This window comes from Peromyscus californicus, unplaced genomic scaffold (assembly GCF_007827085.1).
Source record: "Peromyscus californicus insignis strain IS unplaced genomic scaffold, ASM782708v3 Scaffold_13__1_contigs__length_99412109, whole genome shotgun sequence".
In the NCBI taxonomy this organism is placed as follows: Eukaryota; Metazoa; Chordata; class Mammalia; order Rodentia; family Cricetidae; genus Peromyscus; species Peromyscus californicus.
Genome location: NW_026294424.1, coordinates 4,924,803 through 4,933,993, shown reverse-complemented (window position 1 = coordinate 4,933,993; position 9,191 = coordinate 4,924,803).

Here is a 9,191-nt window from a genome sequence, read left to right as displayed (position 1 = left end):
TTTCTAGACAAGGTCTCACTATATATGTAGTTCTACCTGTCCTAGAAGACACAGAGATCGGCATGCCTCTGCCTCCCAAGTGCTGGGATTAAAGGTGTGCACCACCACGCACGTCCTCTTACCTTTTTAAAGGAAGTGCCAGCAGAGGTGGCAGTAATACATCGTTCTGGTCACATCTACTTGTGAGACTGAGAAGGAAGTAGAGGCCATTCTGGGCAAAGTAGCGCAACCCCATCTCTTAATAAAAAAAAATAATAATGAAGTATTCTAGCGGTGGTGGTTCATGCCTGTGATGCTGGGATTGGAGAAAGTGAGACAGGAGCCACGAGTTATAGTCCATTTGGGGCCACAGAATGAGACTGTATACAGAAAGAAACATTCCGTGTAGAGAGGAGAGCCGCTCTTTTAGAAGACTTAGCATGGCAACTAAATGTACAACGCTGAAGAAGCTCAGGAAGGTGTAAGACTCACAAGGCCACCTCCCGAGGTTCCCGAGGTTATTATATAAATCGTTACTGGCAGGGAGGAGATTGTTTTGTGTGTTGCCTGCTTCAGGGAGTTGTGAGCTTAAGGGATTTAGCATTTGGTAGGTGACAGCTGTAGTGGAGGGGCCTGATAGCCTGAGTTCAGTCCCCAGAACCTACATGGCAGAGAAGGGATGAACCCATTCCACAGTTGTTCTCTGCCTGCCTGCCACGCTGCACACAGTGGCATGTGCATGCTCCTCCCCCCACACATATGCACAGAATGTTCAGTTAAAAAATATAATATATTCACTGTGACATCCATGGGTGGTAACAATCTTTAAGATGTTGGAAGATAGGCTGGAGAGATGGCTCAGCGGTTAGAGCACTGGCTGCTCTTCCAGAGGTCCTGAGTTCAATTCCTGGCCACTTGCATGGTGGCTCACAACCATCCGTAATGAGATCTCTGGCGCCCTCTGCTGGCCTTCAGGCATACATGCAGGCAGAACACTGTATACATAATAAATCTTAAAAAAGATGTTGGAAGCCTGAGAATGTGAGCATGAGAGATCTGGACCTGTCCCTCATATGCCATATGGCATGGGAGGGGAAGAGATGTCCTCCCTCCCCTCCTATGCCTGAGGCAAGTGGGAGCGCTGTCCCTGCCCCTCACCAGCTGCAGCACTCAGGGAAGTGGGCCCTGCTCCTAACCTGGACTGCACAGTAGAGCTGACCCTGTTGGTAGAGGCACAGGTGAGCTGGCCCTGAGGGTGTGACTGGGATACCTGACCACATCCCCCATGTCTGCCATGTGGTGATTAGGGCAAGGGAAAGATGCCCTTCCCGCTTCCCCCTGCCACCTATGGTGGGCGAGGGAACTGACTTTTACCAGCTACAGCAATCGGCAAAGTGGACCCTACACCTCACCTGGGCAGCACAACAGAGCTGACCCTATTGACGGGTGCGGATGAACCAGCCCCAAGAATGTGAGAGTGGGACATTCGGTCCTGCCCCTCCTCTGCCATATGGTGATGTGGTTAGGGCAAAGGAAAGATGCCCCCCCCCCAAGAGCTGTCTCCCTAGTTGTGGCACCTGGGAGAGTGGTCCCTAGGCCCCACAGAAGAGATGACTGATGATTCAGGTGTGAGGGAGCTGACTCAGAGGGCCTGGAAGCAGGAGAACTGGCCCCAACCCTTGCTCCTTGTGGTAAGGGGTGAACTAGCTGGGACAATGCTGGAGAGCTCCCCCTGGTGGTGAGGTGGGGGAGAGCTGGCAGGCTGACCAACCCTGCAACTACCCAGGCCCAGAACCAGGCTTGAGTTGGCCCAATATGATACCAGGGTTACGAGTTACCCCATCTATGATCTATGGGAGCATGTAAAGGGGCCAGTCCTGCAGACCCAAAGCTGCAGGATCTCCATGACAACAACAGGAGGAGCCCCCATGAGGGCCCAGCATCCATCCTGTAGCAGAAATTAGAGGCCTTGAACCAGACCAATGAACTTTTTGCAATGAAAACTTGTAAGTAAAGATATATGGAAAAAAGAGTTTACCGTGTGACTCACTGCAGCTTCCATGGTGATACTTTTTTTTTTCTCTTAAATTTTATTCTATTTAGGGGGGAGTTGCAAGGGCAGAGGGCAGATATGAAGGGACAGGAAGTTAATAGGGTTGAGATGCATGATGTGAAAGACACAAAAAATAAAAGAAAGTTTAAAAAAAATGTTGGGAGCCACTTTAAGATGTTGAGATATAAGCCAGGCAGTGGTGGTGCATGCCTTTAATCCCAGCACTTGGCAGGCAGAGGCAGGTGGATCTCTGTGAGTTTGAGGCCAGCCTGGGCTACAGAGCGAGATCCAGGACAGCCAGAGCTGTTACGAAGAGAAACTCTATGTCTTGAAAAACCAAAAATAAATAAGTGTCCCTGTGCTTCCTAGAATGGCTTGAATTTAAAATCTGACCATATTAGAAGTGGGGGAGGCTGCAAAGGAGCCAGAGCTGGCGGGCAGTGCTGGCAGGAGCACATAGGACACAACCCCACTGAACAAGACTGTGTGTGACACTTCCCGCCACTCTAGCGCCTGTGGCAAGCTAGGACTGTGGAGGGCAATGAACAAATCCAAGACGCACTCCTGCCGTCGATAGAAGTGCTTGACTGAGCCCCAGAGATGCTCTGGTTCCCTGTGTGGTGATAGCTAAAGAGGCTGCTGCTCATTTTTCCCCACTTCATTTTCCCCCTTCCCCTCCTTTGGAGCTTTACATTAAGAACTAAGACTTTCCTGACTGTGCCTGCCCTGGAGAATGCACAGGCTCAGTAAAGCCACAGAGATGCTCTATTGTTTAAAAAGCTTAGAAGACAATAGACGGAAAACATTAACAATGAAGGAAGACAAAACTCAATAAGCCCAGAAGAGGTGAATTAATCTCATTTCCAAAGCTACTGTATTATTAGATTTGAATGTCTAGTTTTCAGAGGAAAAAAAAATATTAACACCTAAAAAGAACAGAAAAGAACGGCCCATTCAGGGCAATAATGAAACCAATTTTAACTCTAAAAAAGATCGTAGCTCTCTAGGCAAAAAACTTTGAAACACCTTTTGTTGTTTTAAATGTTGGAGAATCAAACTGTAACCCTGCAAATTCTAGACAAGTGCTCTACCACTGAGCTACATCCCTAGCCCTGATTTTGAACTAGCTTTATAGCTCAAGGGCCTTGAACTTGGAATCCTCCTGCTTCAAGTGTGGAAATTACAGACACAGGCTACTATGCCTGGTTTAAAACCATGGCTTGAAAGATAACTTAAAGAACTCAGGAGCGGTGGTGGCACACGCCTTTAATCCCAGCACTCAGGAGACAGAGCAAGGCAGATCTCTGTGAGTTCGAGGCCAGCTTGGCTACAGAGCAAGATCAAGGACAGGCACCAAAACTAAACAGAGAAACCCTGTCTCAAAAAAAACAAAACAAAACAAAACAAAAACTCAGAGGGCTGAGGATGGTGACCCATACCTCTAATTCCAGCATTTGAGAGGTAAGGCATAAGGATCCTTCCCAGGTATGTAAGAGTGAAGGATTAAAGAGGGTACCCTTATAAATATATTTATAACAATAATTATACACTTAAAAGTGTTTAAGACGTGGTTGGGCATGTGGCTCAGTAGTAGAGTGCTTACCAGCACGTGCAAGGCCCTGGGTTCAGTCTCCAGCCACACACACACTTTTAAAAAAAAAAAACCCAGTAAGCTTTTATGTTAGATATACTTTAAAATAATAAAAGAATTTGAGCCAGGCAGTGGTGGCGCACGCCTGTAATCCCAGCACTCTGGAGGCAGAGGCAGGTGGATCTCTGTGAGTTAGAGGCCAGCCTGGTCTACAGAGCCAGTCCAGGACAGGATCCAAAGCTACAGAGAAACCCTGTCTCAAACCTCCCCCCCCCCCAAAAAAAAAGAATTTGAGGCTGCATAGATGTTTTAATTGGTGAAACACTTGCTGCACAGAGCATGAGAACCCAAGTTTGACCCCTAGCACTCACATAAAAAGCTGAGCATGGTAGCACATTCCTACAGTCCCAAAGCTCGGGAGGTAGAGACAGGAGGGCCCTTGGCTTGCTGGCCAGCCTAGTCTAATTGGTGAAGCCCAGATTCCAATGAAAGAACCTGTCTTAAAATAAGGTAATGGTTGTTGGTGGTGAGGCAAGATGGCTCATTGGATAAAGGTATTGAGTTTGAGCCCCAGGAACTACATGGTGGAAGAAGAGCACCAACCTGAGGAAGTTGTCCTCCAGCCTCCACACAGGCACACACAACAAATCAGTAAGTAAATAAGTGGATATTAAAAAGAAAAACAAGACGGAAAACTAGAGAAATAGCATCCAAGGTTGACCAGGCCTCTGCATGCATGTACACACGTATGCACACACCTTAATGTTTTTCTGGAGGACCTAAATTCAATCCATAGGACCCACATCAGGCAGCTCCCAGTTGTCTGTAACTCCAGCTCCAGATCTAACACCCTTTCCTGGCCTCTGTTCGTAACCTCACTCATGTAACATACAGTCACAGAGAAACAAACACATAAATAAAAATGTCTAAAAACAATTCAGTTGGAAAGCTGTCAAGTCAGCTAGGCTGGAGTACACGTGCAGTGTTAGAAACCAGAAACCCCGCCTCAAAATGAGCTGGACGAAGAGAACTAAGTTCTAAAAACTTGTTCCTGACCTTTGCACATGTGCCTGCAGTCACACACACTGCGCACTTTTAAAACCATGTCTTTACTTTGTGTGCATGTGTGAGATTGTGCATGCTATGGTACACTTGTGGAGGTCAGAGACAACTGCAGAAGTCACTTCTTTCCTTCCATGGTGTGGGGTCCAGGCTTCAAGCTCAGGTCATGGTCTTGATGGCAAGTACCTTGATCTTGTGAGCCATTTCTCCAGCTGATAAATATACAAATCGAGCTGAGATAGGACTCAGTGATGGATTGTTTGTCTGCCATCTACAAAACTTTGGAGTTTACAACAGTAACAACACAAAGACAGAACTGGCTAGGGTGTTAGTATAGTAAAAAGCACATCACTGAGCTACATCCTGATAGTGTTTCTGCTTTTATTCTCCTGAGGTGAATTCTGAGTCCTGGGCTGAAGAGGTCTCCTTCCCTAGCATCCCAAGTGCCTGGGAGTACAGGCATCTACCCACCAAGTTTGGCTTTTTATGCTTGCACCACCCAATGGGTGCTCGCCTTGCAGGTTTCTCAAGGGACCCACATGTTTACTATCAAGAGAAACCTTCAAGGTTAGCACCCATCGGGGGATGCAAGCATAGTCATCCAGTGTGGTTGCCCCTTGAAGTGCTCTGTGCTCCACAAGGCACAGCTAGGGGTGCTCTTGGCACAGATTCATCCCTATTCAGACACATAATTTTGTACCAACTCATCCCTGATCTCGGAAATAACCACTGAAGAGCAGAGATGCTACTGATTTGTATATTTGGTCTAGAGTTTTTCAGGGAAAAGGGTACAGCTGTGTACCCACCTTCCATCTCCTGCTCTGAGCCATAAGTGGTTCTTATTTCTCACAGTGCTTGGGCACTTGGATTTCAGTGAGTCAGTTCCCAGGGCCACTGTGTGCTTGGATTTGTGATTTTGCAGATTGCTATCTCAGAACTGTCAGCCTGTACCTGTCCTTCTTATGGCAGCATAGCATCGGCATCATGGATACATTCCATTGTTTCCAGCCTGAGGACTTGAGTGTGCTGTGCTTGGGCCTTCTTTGCCCTTTAAGAGTTGATGCTGCTTGCATCAACTTAATAGAGTTTCCTGTTGTCTGGCAGTGCTCGCTGAAGCTGGCAGGCATGTAGACTGTAGTCTGCAACACTCGGGACCTGCCTGCTCTTTGAGCACCAACTGCTAGCTTCTCTCTGGCAACTAAAATGCAGTTGTGGTAATTTGCATGTATTTGACTAGCCATTTTTAAAAATTTTCAGTTAGGTATGCTGGTGTATTTCCATTTGCCCACCAACTTGAGGCTGAAGCAGGAGGATGGCTAGTTCAAGGTCAGCCTGGGAAACATTCCCTGTGGATTTTAACTCAGTACTAGAACACATGCTTGAGGCCCTCTGGGTTCAGTGTCCATACCCTCAGAACATTACTCTCAGCCCCGACAACGCTGACGCTGATTCTACCACTCCTCTTTGCTGACGGTGTATTTTTTTGCAGGGAAGTGGGAATGTCCTTGGCATCACTGTGATGTATGTGGCAAACCTTCTACCTCATTTTGCCACCTGTGCCCCAACTCATTCTGTAAGGAACACCAAGATGGGACTGCCTTCCGCTCCACCCAGGATGGGCAATCCTACTGCTGTGAGCATGACTTGAGGGCAGAATCTGCGAGAAGTACCAAGACTGAGAAACCCTTTCCAGAATCACTGAAGTCAAAGGGGAAGAGGAAGAGAAGGCGGTGTTGGAGAAGGGTCACAGAAGGCAAATAGCGCTTGGTCAGATCCAGGGGTGGCATGGGGCAGCCAGCCCTGCCCATAACGGGAAGGCAAGCACGGCACTTGCCCCAAGGACCCAGCTCCTTATGCTCTGACATGTCTAGGCCTCCTTGGGTGGGAGGGAGCACTCCCACCACTGAGCCATCCTCAGCGCCTGCGCTGCGGCGTCCGCACTGATGCCTGTCAGCTGCGTACTCAGTGGTCCGGGACAAACAAGCCTTACTACGCAGCATCTGCTGCTACACTTGAATCTGAGACCCAACATCAAGGTGCCCTCCCGTTTTTATTTTAGATTAAAGTTATGATTAAAGATTAACTGGCATGTGAAATGCTTTTATCTTACCTGGAAATATAGACTAGAACTTCCTAAAGGTCACCCTAGCTCTATCCTGATGGTTCAGGCTTCTCCTCACCTACTGCCCTCCCCTCAGGACAGACTGGGACTCAGGCCCTGGGCTACTCCCAGTCAGGATTGATCATCATTTTGCTCTTTTGACACAGCCACATTCTTTGTACTAATGTGAAATTTTCCCTCAGAGTGCTTTGTTTCCACTCTGAGTGGTTGTGGTGTTTCAAGATTCCTCTCGTGGTTTTCCTTTTGTGGACTTGACCAGTAATGGCAGTGTGGCCTGTAGAGCAGGCCGCTGCCTTTGTTTTGGCTGTTTCTCTCTGATGTCTTCTCAACCCGATTTCTTTGACCAACATTTGGGGGAAACCTTGTATATTTTCTTCCCTTGGTTTTTCTGTTTCTGACATTTATCCCCAATATACATACGTTTGCTAACACTTTCACAAACTGTCTCCAGCTAGAACGTATGTGAGCTGTCGGGCCAATACCAGCTATGGAGTGAGCAGGAGGGAACTCCAGGGTCCCGGGACACCGGGCACACAGCCTGGAGCCGAGGCTGACGGGCTCTTTCCGTTGTGCGTCTGCTCGTCAGGCCCCCAGCTAGGCTGCCCTCGATTTCTTTCCACCAGGGCACCACCTGGTCTCACGGCAGAAGGTCTGATGGTACTTTAAAGCCCCCCTAGCCCAAGGACCATTAGCTGGTCTTTGGCAGGCTTGCTTCTGCCTCCTCAGGAGTGTGTCTTGGCCCTGGAGAGCATGAACCCCGAGAAAGGAGACCCCATGTTTTCCACTGGGAGGGGAGGTGCATGCAGCGCAGCAGCGGCCGGTTTAGGAAAGCCACAAAGCAGGAAAGCTCCAACTCTCCTCAGTCCCCAGCAGGGTGCCGCCCACTGCTGTCCTGCTGCCTTCTAGAACTGCAGCTTTCATCTGGACCAGGACTGACCATTCTCAGTGGTCAGGGTCGAGCATCAGCCACGACACCTACAAGCCTAGCATGTCAGGAGTACTGACCAGTGACCATCCTTTTGGCCCCCAAAGTTAAAGCAGCTTTGCAGGCAGCCTATGGCTTCCATAGGCACAGGCCTAGTTACCTCTGGAGTCATCTATTTGACCAGATGAGACCAGGAGCATTTTTCAGTTTAGAACTTAACCTGGCTCAAACTGTCCTCTAAAAAGTACTAGACTGGCTCATACAATTCTGTCACCTATGCCCTAAGTTTGGAAGGCTGATGTAGTGATAGGCCAGATAGCCTCCTCACATGCACATGGCCCCCCTGGGGGTCCATCTTGTTCCTTCTCCACCAGCTGAGCGGCTTCTGTGAAAGAGCATCCGAATTGGTTTTGCAGTACACTTTGGAGGAACAGATTAACTTTCTTTTTTAATCTTAAGTGAAATCTTGGGATTTTTGGTTCTACATTACTATTTATGATCTTTCTGAAGGAAATACTGTAAACTTTTTAGACAATTTCCCCTTCCCAAAAAGTATTATGAGTAAATAACACTAACTCTGAAAACCAACCGAAGACCAATATACAAATCTGAGTAAAGTAACACCTGGGGTGATGGCCTTTCCCACAGAAGGACCAGCCACAGGGCCAGGGCTGTGACTCTGGATGTGGCAGGTGCTCTGATAACAGAGTCTGAAAGATATGTGACTTTCTGGGCATCAGCTCCAATTCTTTTCTTAATGTGAAGTAAACCAAATGAAACCTGCCCAGATTCCATATTCCTCAGACACCTTCAGTATCCAAAAACCAGCCAGCTGTTCCCTAGTCAGCACACACCTATGTGTGTGCTCTGCAGGGTGGCAGCAGTCCAGGGATGCACAGCCAGTGTCCATGCCAGCGTTGGTCTACGAGTATGTGGAGCTACAACATTTAAACCTAGGCCCCCATACGGCAGTGCATCTAGCCAAGAGTGACGAGGATCCAGGTGCTAGTTCCTGAGAAACTTCCTGGCACTGGCACCTAGGTCTCTGGGTCCCAGGCAGACACACTCAGGTTGGCATTTCTGATGACTTCCAAGTGATACCTGTAGCATACTGTGTGAAGTGCCCATCTTCAGAGCTACCTTATTTTCAAGAATTAAAGATAAAAATGTTTTAAAGTTAATGCAAACAACTGTCAGTTGCCAAATATCTTCATCTACAAGGAGTGTAGCTGATGACTGTTAGTGGAATCAAATGCTGTGTCCATGTGTATCATGGTGTCACCGGATCCTGTTGAGATGTGAAATGTCCTATCAGAAATTAAATTTAAGTTTAAATGTGCCTATGGTGTCTAAACTTCATACAATATAAAGTCAGGTTCCTTTTCGGAACGCTGGGTACTGTCACCAGGTCTGATAGTGAAGGCTTAAAAACTTGAAGTTTGGGGGGGGGAGGGGGGAG